General features: G+C 43.1%; 1 non-coding gene across 1 annotated transcript; it reads left to right on the forward strand.

Annotated features, from left to right (window-relative positions):
- The first annotated feature begins 3,732 nt into the window (after positions 1-3,732).
- LOC125710370 (U6 spliceosomal RNA) lies at positions 3,733-3,836 on the forward strand. Its single transcript, XR_007382975.1, has one exon. It is a non-coding gene; the product is annotated as a U6 spliceosomal RNA (small nuclear RNA).
- Positions 3,837-6,000: the final 2,164 nt, after the last annotated feature.

Genomic DNA, 6,000 nt, shown 5'->3' on the forward strand with positions numbered 1-6,000 from the left:
CAGGTGCTGGCTTAGTCAGGGGTGGCTCAGTGGGTCATCGAGTCCACATAATCTTTTTCAGAGACATGGAAACACCACATGCTATGGGGGCTCATTACTGATTCAGCCGCAAAGAGGCCGTGGCACACTCCAGCCCCCATAGCTACCACCCCCCCCCCCCCACCCCCCACCAACACTTCAAGCAGGCCAGACGTACACCAGGGAATCATCATGAAAACTGTTAAATGTGCTTTGACTGTAAGGTGGAGCCCTGCCACGGGATCTCCCGTCAGTAGATGATAATCACAGGACATGTGTGGAATGAAATCAAAATGAAAACATTTTAATCAATTCCCAGCAGGCAACTGGTTTTAGACCCAATTTGGGTGGCAACTGCTTTAGACCCAATATCCACTACAGATGGTACCTATGTAAAGGAACATATAATTCTAATTCTAAAAAATTTCAGCCGGAGTACATGAGTCTTGAACATTTTGTTTAATTAAATCAGTTCAGTTTTGTTGTGTTTTGCCAGTGGTGCCAGTCAGAGCACTTTGATTTCCAAAAGGTTCAAAGTGTGTCTGATCAGCTCCTGTTTGTGTTGTCATGGAGGGTTCTGCTTGGACATCGTGGAATTATTCAGTTTTAACACACTTTCCTATGTTGCCTGTTTGCAAGTGTGCTCGAGTGACCTGGTGTTGTAGCTAGGCAACTCTGATAGTGACTTCTGGCATGGTCACACCATCCATCCATCCATCCATCCATCCATCCATCCATCATCAATCTGTGTATCCTGGTCAAGGTCACAGGAGAATTGTTTTAATTAAACAAGAGAATTATTAGATCCTCTTAAAGTTAAAATTCCCCTTCTTGATAAATTAAGCTGGCTGCCATATGCTTATATTTTTCTTGTTTTCCAGAGTAAGAACAGGCAGGGTGGGGGGGGGGGTGGTCAGAATCACAGTGGGGGAGGGGGCAGTAATTTTCACAAATGCATGAGCAGGCCTGAGAAAATAATCAGCATACTGTTGTGAAGCATGTGCTGGAAAGAGTAAATAGCATCACCATGTAACATACGCATATGTAGCACGATGTCTCAGTGGTTAATCATGCAGAACCTGACCCAGGGAAGGCCAACATGGCCTCACTTAAATCACAGGACTTTGGAAACCCTTTGGTAAACAGATCCTATTCAACCCAATTAACTTTCGGCTGGAGAATTCTGACCAATTCGTTTTGTATGAATTCTAATGTTTGTTTCGCAATTAATAACCAAGTAGAAGGTGAGACCTCTGGATATTCCATTACAGAGCTGGGTCACTCCGTTTGCGTTTGAGTAACAAACACTGCATACCTACAAAAAGCATGATATTTTACCAAACTATAGTGCTGTCAACCTATCAAGCTGAAACGTTCAAAACCCTCCGCGTTGTAATCGATCAGGAATTGCAAGCTCCCACTTTTCCCATCTCTCATGTTTCAAACAATACGCTCATTTTGCACCAAAAATACAGATCTAACCCGAGCAGAAGCCCTCGATACACCTAAAACACCAGGCCTACTATAAAACAAAAAAAAATATTTTCTCACCCTCCATTTTGCAAAACATTTATTTATTCATCTTTTTTCAGAGGCAACTTACAGTAGAGAAGAGAGATACATCATTATGTGCTTCCTTAGCTTCAAGCCCGCAAGCTCTGTTTAGTCTATGTATGCTACCATACCCATTTCTTGCAATAAACAATCCTGCGAGGGGGTTATTTACAACCAGGTCGCATTTGGATTGTTCTTCTCCCACTGATTACGTGACAGTCATCATCAACAGATGGTTGGGAGTGAGGTCGCCCATTGTACACTGTACACACACACACGAGCGTGTCAGCAGACCACAGCCACAAAACGTGTTCTCGCCCAAACACAATAAATCAGCAAATACATACAAATCTATGGAGCCCGTCTGGGTTCAGGCGAGAAATAAATTCGTAATCCGTTCCCATCGTTTCGCAAACCGAGATCACGGTTTTGTAGTCCGTTCCCACGGATTAGCAATTCGTGCGCATGGGTTTGCAATCCGTTCACTATTTGTGCTTATTTTAGTTTTTAGTTTAACAAATCCGCACACCTGCCAAACTGTAACTGTAAGCTCAAAATTGTCTTTACTCTATTTGACGGGTTACAACTGGACAATCAGTCGCGCAGTAAATGGAAGTTTCAAGGGACACGAGGTTTGTCCAACAGCCTGGGAAGAAAATGTTAACCGGGTCGGTACGGATTGTGAAACCATGCGCAAGGATTAGAAATGTATTTCTCGCCTGAGCCCAGGCGGGTCCTGTCCAAATCACAACATGCTCCTTTACGTTTTTCCTCTCAAGGAATTTATGCTATAGGCATTGCTTGGCGTAAAGTGCACTGCATGCTTCATCATAGAGTTCATTTAAACCTATACTAGATATAGGGTTGCGACTGAGCTGGCATGGTAAAGACTGGGTCACGGTGCAAAACAGGTTGAGATCCACTGATATAAAAAGTGTACACACCCTTGAATTAATGCTTTGTTGAAGTGCCTTTTCATTTAAGCAAACAGACTAATATCATTGCAGTGGATTATGAGTGCATGCTGCATGCTAATCCTGTCGAATCTTAGGTCACTGGCTTGGTTTTCTGCTTCTTTCAGTGCAATTAGCTGAATAATGACTATTCTTACAAACTGCCTCTGCATCTCCCACCACAGATAAACACAGGCTCACTACAGCAAGCAGGGTACACTGGGAAAGACCCGCCATCCCACCGCAGCCTCAGAGGGCCACAGAGTTTTATTACATTTTTTCACTTACTGTAAAGGTTTCCACAGAAAGAGACACAGATCATTTAACAGAGTCTCTGTGGCTTTGTGACCCAGGATATTCCAGCATTTCATCACTTTCTAATGAAGTAGGAAGCTAATGGACTGAAAGCAGCTTCGTTCTGGGCTGCTATTGTTGGATGTTGGTGAAATGAGTTCAGAGGTGGAAAAGTTAGATCCAGAAAGTACAAATCCAGACCAAGGTTTTGTTTCAGCCAACCAGCTGAGTCCTCTGTGACTGTGATGCTTTATATTCAACTGGTTAGTTGATACAAAACCTTGGTCTGGATTTGTACTTTCTGGACCTGAACTTTCTACTTCTGTATGGGTTGGAGCTGCAGACCATTGGGTGCTATCTTGTATGTGGCCTATAGTGGACGAGATGTGAACGTCACAGAATGCTAATCTGCACCAGAAATGCTTGCTCATTGTTTAGAAAGTTAGTGTTCAGGCCTTTGAACCGGTGAGTTTTGCAGGTTCTGTGCCTCGAAAAGGTGAAAAGGTGAGAGCAAAAACGAAAATAGTTCTTACTGGGGAAATGAAAAAGTCTTTGTTCCTTTAGAAGCAAACTGTTGTTTTCTACTCTTTCCGTTGTTTTTGGATTCTTCTACTCCCAGGCCCTTCGAGGATGTAGTAGATCCTACACAAGCCTTGGCTCTTCTCGGATGCGATAGCCACCCTGGGAAAGGAAACCTGCTGTCTGGCGCTGAGGAGGTGTGGCATCACAGCTGAGCCTTGTTACCTACTAGAGCAGAGTTTCCCAATCCGGTCCTCGGGGACCCACAGACAGTCCATGTTAGTGCTCCCTCCCAGCTCCTGGGAGCAAAAATATGGACTGTCTGGTAGGGAGCTGGGAGGGAGCAAAAACATGGACCGGCTGTGGGTCCCTGAGGACCGGATTGGAAAACACTGTAGTAGCGCATCACATATACTAAACATTGAAGTGATACAGACAATATTAGCATGGCCCCTATGTGAGGATGATATACAAAATCATGAACCGTTCCGAATTTTTAAGGTTTTGTGAGCAGAAGATAGCAGGTTTAGTTCCAACCTCGCTTGGGTGATTTCATTGTGTCTTGAAGAAGGCCCCTAACTCCAGTGGTCCGCCGGCCATCTCACCGCACTTTCTTGGGGGGGGGGGGGGGGGGGGGGGGGGCATGGCTTACCTCTTGTTATTGGCTGGAGACTGTTCTTCTGCAGATAAACTCTTTGTTAGTCTCTGTTAGCGTCCTGAAGCTTTTTCTATTTACAAAAACAGCATGTGCCTAACCCTGTTTGTGTTGGCATTAACAAAGAAATATGCCGGACTGATAAACATGTCCATTGCAGATAATTACCCATAACTTAGGTTTGCAGAACACATTCTCATAGAAAAGTAAATATATATAGTCGCATTGCACCCTGTGATATAGATCAAATTTTATATGTAAGGTAATTTAGGCTCAAAATCACTAGCTGATAGATTATATACTATGATTACAAGAACATATCATGACCATAATTAAAACTCAATTAAATAAATCAAAAGCAAGATACCGTACTGCCAATTGGCCCAATAACAGACACTTATCACGAAGTTTCTAAAAAAAATACGGACTGTGCAGAAGCCTTAGACAGTCAAAAGAAGTGATATTTCAATGACCTTCATGTTGGTGTAAACTATTATTCTGTCTATGTCAGCTTATTCATTAAAATACCTTTCCAAGAATTACCCCAGTATCTGCAGCAACCCTCCAATACACCCATGTGTTTTTTGACTTGGCCATTGCCCCCATCTTGTTTGGCTAATCAAACCTCATTGAATTATTTAACTAATTAATTCATTCATTCAGCTGGTGGTGAAATGTAGCGAATACACAGCTTGGCTGTGGTGCCCCTGAGGAGAGGTTTGGGATCTGAAGCCACGTTCATCTAGCCATCCAACCAGATATCAGTGACTTTTTGAAGAACAGAAGAAATTCTTATTTTTTATTGTGTTCCTGTTAATTTGCAAATGCACCAGTGTTTAATTGGGTTTTGTCTGAGCAAATATACACTTGCTATCCAGATATATAGCTTTAACCATTTTCTTTGACTTGGACTTGTGCACAGTACTGAATATATTAATGGAAAATACAATAATGTTTTGTTGATTAAGGAGCGGCATGGTGGTGCAGTGGTTAGCACTGTTGCCTCACACCTCTGGGACCCGGGTTCGAGTCTCCGCCTGGGACACATGTGTGCGGGGTTTGCATGTTCTCCCCATGTCGTTGTGGGGTTTCCTCCGGTTTCCTCTCACAGTCCCAAAACCTGCTGAAGCTAATTGGAGTTGCTAAATTGCCCGTAGGAGTGTATGTGTGTGTGAAAGGTGTGTGAGTGTGCCCTGCGATGGGCTGCCCCCCCCCTCCTGGGTTGTTCCCTGCCTCGTGCCCATTGCTGCTGGGATAGGCTCCGGACCCCCTGCTACCCAGTAGGATAAGTGATTTGCAAAATGGATGATTAAGGAGTCATTTTTAGTTCAGGTTTAACAGAGACCTCTCTAAAAAAATGTCTTCATCAATGTTCTAGGACTCACGGGAAACCAGCAATCTGACTGAGAACGTGACTGTTAATGCCACCCAAAGAAATGTCTTACCAGCCATGTCTGAACTGCATAACTGATAAAATGCTGTGTAAGTGTTCTCACACACTCCCATGAAGCCATCCCACACATGCACTACTTTGTAGTTAAGGCCCGAGATGCTTTTATCTGTCCTCAGTTTCTCCCAGTATAAAGGGCCACTACCTCTGCCGTTCTGTTTTTACGATGCTCAGGTTACCATGGGAACTCTCTCAGAAGCTACTGATATGAGGTGTTTGCAGAAGGACTTACTTAGAAAGAAAGCTTCTGCCATTCACGGTGTTTGATAGGTGCATGTTTTTATCAACAGGAAGTCGCGGAAATGGTAAGAAGCACATTTTAGTCTTGAGCAAAGAGCAGAAGCCATGGTTTGCGAAGGTATTAATCAGGAACTGAAAAACTTTTTAAAATTCTTTCTTAAAAAGAATATGAATATGAATTCAGAAATATGTAGCCTTTGTACAAATACAAAGGCTACAAAGTGAAGTTGAGAGAAGTGGCTATGGAAGATGCATAGATTTTAAAGCCAAAGTAAAGTGACATCTAAAATGATTGAAGACAAAAAGAAAGACAGTTA

Source organism: Brienomyrus brachyistius, chromosome 16 (genome assembly GCF_023856365.1).
Source record: "Brienomyrus brachyistius isolate T26 chromosome 16, BBRACH_0.4, whole genome shotgun sequence".
In the NCBI taxonomy this organism is placed as follows: domain Eukaryota; kingdom Metazoa; phylum Chordata; class Actinopteri; order Osteoglossiformes; family Mormyridae; genus Brienomyrus; species Brienomyrus brachyistius.